Genomic DNA, 7,107 nt, shown 5'->3' on the forward strand with positions numbered 1-7,107 from the left:
AATACAGCATCCTTCAGCAGCTCTCAGCATCTCCTGACCCATGATAAATGCCTGTTGGATTGGAGCAGCAGATGAGACGGAGAGACGATGCTCATGCCCCTTTCCCGCTAGCAAAGCCTGGGAGACCGACCTCAGCATTTCTGCATGCTGCTGCCTCCCCAGCCTCCACCGCCAGTGCTGCCACTTTGTATCTGGGTGACCTTGGGTTAGCACTTAATCTCTATGAATTTTTTTTTTGCATCTAGAAAATGGGGATAGTGACAGTCACTCCCCGGGCTGTGTGAGGCACAAAGGAGGCACTGAAAAGGGAAAGGCTTTGCAATGATTTCCAGCTGTCCTTCAGTCCACACTGTAGTGGACACCCAACAATTCTGATGTGGTCCAGCCACTTCCTTCCCCAAGTGGGTAAATCAAGCCAGAAGAATCAAGGCAGAGAAAAGAACCAAAACACTGTCTAAAAGTCACCTGCACCTGTAAGAGAGCAGGGCCCACCATGTCAGAGAAGGGCCTGAAAGGCAGAGCCGTGTCCACTTGGTGGCACAGGAATTAAAGCTGGGATTCGGTCTGGAGACCTTTCCGCCGGTGTTTCTGCTTAGCTCGTCACAAACATGCCGGCGCTGTGTGTCCCACCCTGAGGTCTGGCAGGGTTGGGCGGCCTGGGCGTTTGGTTGTCAGTGTTGGTCTCTGTATCTGTAGACGTGATCTAAAGACAGCAGGGAAGGGGGCTGGAGCAGGTGAAGGAATCAAACGGAGCCCTGGAGGATTGGAGTCGGGGTGGCTCTCCTGGGCTCCCAGACTTCATCCCCTGTCCTTCGGCCCGGTCTCTGGCTGATGCCAAGATTCTGAAAGTCTCAAACGCCATTACGGCTGCTTAGTGCAATTGGCCGTGTCCGCAGCACGGTTCACTCAGAGTCAGGAAGGGGACCCACATGTGGGGAAGCACATGCGTGCAGGGAGTCGGGTGGGCCATTTGCTGTCCCCTCTCCCAGGGCTTTCTGTAGGAGCCTGGACACTGTGGGAGGTGTGAGAGCCCCCTCTCCAGAGGAGGCATTTGTTTCTGTGACTAGTCAGAAGGAAGGGGGGCTGATTCTGAAATATTTGTCCCAATGGCACAGAATTCGAACCTGCAGCAGCATCCACCGCCGACTTTTACAGGCCCCAGGCAGGCTCCTTGAATGCTCCTCCTGAGCCTTAAAGTGCAGCCAATGATTCCTAATGTCCCTCTTGCTTCGCCACCTCATCAGAGTCCTATGAAAATTAGTGCTGGGCCCGCCCCATCCTGGCAAGGAGGCCCCAAACACTTAGTGACATTTCCCTGTCCCTCCAGAGACCCATGCACTCAAGGTGGGCATCAGAGAACCCATCTGAATGCCCTGTGGACCCCTTGGTGAGCGTGAAAAAAGCAGAAAAGGAAGCTACCTGTGCCCTGTATTCCAGGAAACTGGTTGTGTGAGACACGAGCCAGGAAGAATGTGGATGTGAGAGGCTATTGCCCACGACAAAGACAGCCCCCCCGCCGCTGTCTAAGTCTCTGCCCTGTGGCATTGTCTTCTTCCCCTTATCCTACTCCAGCAGTCCTCTCTATGTCACTAGACGCACGTGTGCACACGCGTGTGTACACACATGTGTGTATGTGTGCACTCACAGGCCCTCACTAAACGTGCACTGACTGCCTCCCGCCTCCCACTGCCCATCCCGGTTCTGTCCCTCTGTCCCACTTCTGTCCAAGTTCAGGCTGCCACCTCCTTCCCTCTGTCAGGCCTCCCGCCTCTCCACGGGGACGGGTGGGAATTCCAAGGGAGGCATCTGAGGGCTCTGGCTGCGCCTTAGAGGCTGCTCAGACACACAAACCAGGCCGGTTGTGGCCGCCAAGCCCGCGGCTGGCCCCCGAGGCGGCTATCTGCTGGGGTTTATCTCGGTGTTTGCTTTCACCCTCTTCTGCTGGGCCGGCTCCCTGCCACTGGCTTCCGGGTCTGGCTCTGCGGCAGGCTCCGTGAGGTCTCACCTCTCTTGCTGAGGGGCAGCGAGGGAGCTGGTGCCCAGGCGGGGAGGAGAGAAAAGAGAAGGATGAGGAAGCAGGCAGAGGGGTCGGGCAGCGTGCTTCCATAGCTCCACCAGTTGGGAAGCACCTGGAGGGAACCCTGACCCCCTTCCTCTTTGAGGAGCCCTCTGGGAGGTGGCCTGAAGGTCAGTGCATGACCTTGGTTCTGGCAGCTCAGGGCCAAGGCCTGTCCGGCAGAGCCCCTGTCCCCTGTGGAGCCTGACCACATCCCTGGTGATCCTGGATGAGCAGCAGGGCTCCTGTGAGCTGGGGAGTGGGTGGGGGTGGGGGCGAGGCTAGGTGACCGACTCCTGGCAGGTGCTCCGTAAACTCGGGGCATTGCGGGGGCAACATGGGGTCGGTGGACACAACCAGGTTTTCAAGTCAGTGAGACTTGAGTGGGGCCCCGGGCACTGCCATTAAGTAGCTGCACCACTTTGGACAAGCGGTCTTTATCTCTCGGTGCCTTTGTTTTCCTCCTCTGCAGAATGGGTCCAACAATTTTCTGCTACGCAAGAGGGTGGCTGCCTCTCGTGGTGGACACGGCTCAATACACAGAGGCCAGGGATGCGTTCCGATGAATGTGTTCCGCTCCCTGCCAGGCACTGACACAAGGTCAAAGCCGGGGACACGGGGAGACAGTTTAGACAGGTGTGCCGAGCTGACCAACGTGCCCTGCTGCACTGGCCAATCCCCAGTGTGGAAGGAGCCCAGGCTTCCTGTCCTGGTCCCTGGCACAAACGTGTGGGTTTCAGGTTACCCATCGTGGGGGGTGTACAATGAAGGGCACCTGTTGCCTATCCAGTCACATGTCCGTTCACATCGCCCTCCCCCACCCCACCCCACCCCAACCAGGATTCATGTCTCGACACCGAGCAGACACTTGTCTGGGCACACCAGGGCCTGCATGCCCATGTCCATGACAGATGGCGGCCACTGCTGCCACCTGATGCTCGAGCTGGCAACGTAGTAAGGAAGCCCAGAGCTTTGCCATATGCCAAACACAACTCCGCTACCGGTCCCGTGCTGTGATCTGGAGCCGAAGCTGGGGAGTGGCACTCCAGAAGCCCCCCTTGTGATGGTCAATTTTCTGTGTCAACTTGGCCAGGCAGTGGTGCCCGAGGATTTAATCACACACTAATCCAGGTGTTGCTGTGAAGGCATTTTGCAGATTTGGTCAACATCTAACCAGCAGCTGACTTCAAGTGAAGGAGATTATCCTCCAGAATGTGGGTGGGCCTCAGCCAATCAGTTGAAGACCTCAAAAGCAAAAAACTGAGGTTTTGGAAAAGAAGAAATGCAGCCTTAAGACTGAGTTTCTGGCCTCCTGGCCTACCCTACAGATGTCAGACTTGCTGGCCCCTACAATAGTGTCAGCCAATTCCCGAAAATAAATCTGTATAAATACATATATAAAGAAGAGATATGTAAATAAATAGACATTGAAAGATATATAGATATAAATATCCTATTGGTTCTGTTTTTCTGGAGAACCCTGGCTGATACATCCCTAGTCCAGCTGCCTGATCCCCTGAGGGCAGCATGAGGCTGCCAGCACAGAGAGCCAAAATCCCCGTGGCCTTGGGTTTGACTGGTCTGGACCCCTCACTTCAGCACTGCTCTGACCCTCATTAGTGGAAATGGGTTCGAGTCGACATCTCCGGACAGAAGGGGTTTTTAGAAGTCCAGCAGACGTTTCTGCAACCATTGACCAGGGGTCAGCGGTATAGATCAGAGGTTGGCAAACCACAGCCTGTGGGCAGATCCAGCCACTGACCTTTTGTGTAAATAAAGTTTTATTGGAATGTAGCTGTGCTCATTCGTTTGTGTTCATTCGCTTCCGTGGCATCTACGCCTGCTTTTGGGCTACAATGGCAGCGTTGAGCAGTTGGGACAGACAGGCTATGACTTGCAAAGCCTACATGAAGGGGGGTCTTCTGGGCTTATTCCTCAGAACACCCCCAGGGAGGTCCCCCAACTCCCTGGGGCCTGAGCAGGGAGGAAAGTGAGTTCTCAGGAAGGTTTGGTGCAGCTGTTCTCAAACCTGGGTGGGGGGTGGGGGGAGCTTATCAAATGCAGATTCCCAAGCCCACCCCTAGAGATTCTGAGTCAGAGGCCCAGGTGGGACTTAGAAACCTGGGTTTGCTCCCCAGAGGATCCTAATGCTGGGGATCCCGGGGCCATGTTTTGGGGAATGCTGGATTAGAGAGTTTCCTCCGTCCAGGCTGTAGGAGCCTGTCCCTCAGTGGTGCCTGGACAGGAAGCTCCCTACAAGGACATCAGGCCCTTAAGGACATCCCGTGTCTCTGGGTACCCCGGATGCCATGAGGGTGTGGCCCTGCCTTGGCTTAGGATGCAGAGCCACTGAGAGCCAAAACGCAGCCTCGCTGTGATCAGCCGGGCTTAGGATGGCCTGGTCAGGGTGCCAAGCGGTGCTGGCTGGAGCTGCCCCTGAGATAAGAGACGTCCTTCCCGTGCCAAGCCAGGCCACCCCTCTCCAGTTGACACCCTTCCCCAGGATGGCATCTGAGCCTGCTCAGGCCTGGCTTCAGGTGGCACTTTGATCATTTCGCTGAAGTTGGCATCTGCTTTTCTCTGCACTCGGCCTTCCACGTTTGTGATGCTGTGACAGCCTCGTCATCTCTTTGGGACCTCAAAGAGATTTGAAGTGTCCCAACCCAAACATGGGGAGGGAGATAAAAATATGAAACTCCCACCCGAGAGTCTGGGTGAAGGGCCATGATGAGGTCCAGGGGACAGCAGAGCCCTGCAGCCTTGTTCCTGCTCAGCTCAGCGCGAACACCCCATCAAAGGTGTGGAGTGAATGAGGGCGAAGTGGCAGGGGAAGTGCCAGGCTTAGAGTTCCCTCCACAGGCCCTGACAATGCCCACTGCCTGCACAGACAGACCGTCTCCTGGAGGGGCAGAGAGAGACAAGTCAGCTTCTTAATCATCATCTCTTTATTGACAGCTCCAGAGAGCACATGCAACAGGCTCACAGGACCACAAGGGCATGGCACCCCCCTCCCCCTGCTGCCCCACACTGTAAAGGAACCACAGCCCCCCAGGGAAGCTCCTGAGAGTCAGAAAACCCAGTGACTGAGGGCCCCAGGCCCAGGTGCTCCATTTGGTTTCCTCTAAAAATAAAGACCAGTTCCGGCCAGGAGGCAAGGCTCGGAGCCCGCAAGTTCATCATTGCTGGGCATTAACTGGGCAAACCGGATCTCAGATCTGCCAACTCACATCTGAATGCAGATGTGCCCGAATCATCCAAATGTCCCTGATGTCCAATATTTCTGGTCTCTCCTCCGTGTCCTAGACCCCGTGTCTCTCAAACTTGATCGTACACAGACAGAGAACTATTAAAACCCTCATGGCTGGGCCCCACAGCCAGAGACTCTGATTCAGTGGGTCAGGAGCCGGGTCCAGGATCCCACATTTCTACCAAGTTCCCAGGCGATGCCACGCTGCCCGTCCTGGACCACACCACAGGTAAGGAGGGGCTAGAGGGCCCTGGCACCCAGAAGAGGCCACCGATCCTGCATCAGAGCACCCGTCCTGATTTCGATTCAGAAAATACACCCCCGGCAAGGCCAGCCCCTGGTTCTGCAAAGCACGGGTTCCTGTCGCCCCCCCCCCCCCGCACACACGCACTCCCCACTCCCTCCCACGAGGCGGAGGTCATTGTAGAGGTGATGGTGCCCCTTCTGGCCCCGTGACGCCCCAACAAGGAGCCTGAGCGGTTGACTGTTCTGTTCCACTGTCCGTCCCAGCACCCGTTTTTCCCTGCTCTTCTGTTGCTTTATAAACATGTTCTTGGCAGAGCACGTGCGTGTTTACTGTCTCTCCAGCTGCAAAGCGAATCCCACTCCAGGTTGCGTGTGCCGTCCGTCTCAAAGCGAGATCTTGAAGTGTGTATGAATACGGCCGGAAGTAAGGATCCCCCCCGCAGCATCTCCGCGGTGCAAGGGGCTGTGGCTTTGGGGGTTGACTTGTGTCTCAGCCACTCTTCAAGGGGCAAGTGAATCTGTCGCTTTCCCACGAGGCTTGGTCCTCAGGTCCTCTGACCCTCAGCCCATTCTGAGCAAGCTCTGCAGCCACTCTTGGAAAGGTAGCCCCGTGGGAACCGCGGGCGTCCCTGGGGAATGGCCGTGAGACTCCCGCTGGAGGAATGCAGGAGGCGCAGGTGACTGGCCAGCAGCTACTGATGTCCACTTGGCCCCTGCTCAGCTCTCCCCCGGGTGGGAGTTTTAGAAATTCGTGAACCTGTTACTGCAAAGCCACTTACACCTCCTGCTCTGCCTCAGTGTCCAGAAGCTGTACATGCCGCCTCGGGCTGAGTCCAGAGCAGTTCCCCAAACCTCTTTGACCACAGAACCCCATTCCCGCTTTTCCAGTGGAGCATCTCATGGCCCCAGCGTTCCAGGGGACACACTTTGGGGAAGGAGCCTGAATGGTGACTTGACAATGATCTTTTGAGTATGTGATGGATCACTGTCAAAAAACAAAACACCTACTACAATTATCCTAGAAATTATGTGCTAGGCACTGTCTAAGCACGTTATAAGGATTTGGCATCTACTACTCACAACACCCCTGTGAAGGGAGAATTATTATCCACATTTGACAGATGAAGAAATCAAAGCACAGAGACCTTAACCAAGTTTCCTAAGGTCACCAAAGTGGTGAGAGGTGGAGGAGGCCGTTTGTCACCTGCTGGGCTCCCACAGTGGGCAGGATGAGAGCAGAGGTCTCAGGCCTGGCTGCACGCTGGAGTCACCTGGAGAGCTTCGAAAACACACGAAGTCCAGACGCAACCCAGACAAATTCAACCAGAATCTTTGCAGGTGGGCCCCAGGCATCAGCACCTTCGAAAGTTCTCCAGGTTATTCTTAGGTGCAGCCAAGGCTGAGACCACGGACCAGAGCGGGATCTGTAAACTCTGGCCCGAGGGCCGGACCCACCTCACTGCCTGTTTTGTGTGGTCTGCCGGTTAAGAGAGTTTTTACGTTTTTAAATGCGTTTTAGAAAATCCAAAGAAGAATAACAGTCTGTGACAAGTGAAAA

This window comes from Equus caballus, chromosome 2 (assembly GCF_041296265.1).
Source record: "Equus caballus isolate H_3958 breed thoroughbred chromosome 2, TB-T2T, whole genome shotgun sequence".
Lineage (NCBI taxonomy): Eukaryota > Metazoa > Chordata > Mammalia > Perissodactyla > Equidae > Equus > Equus caballus.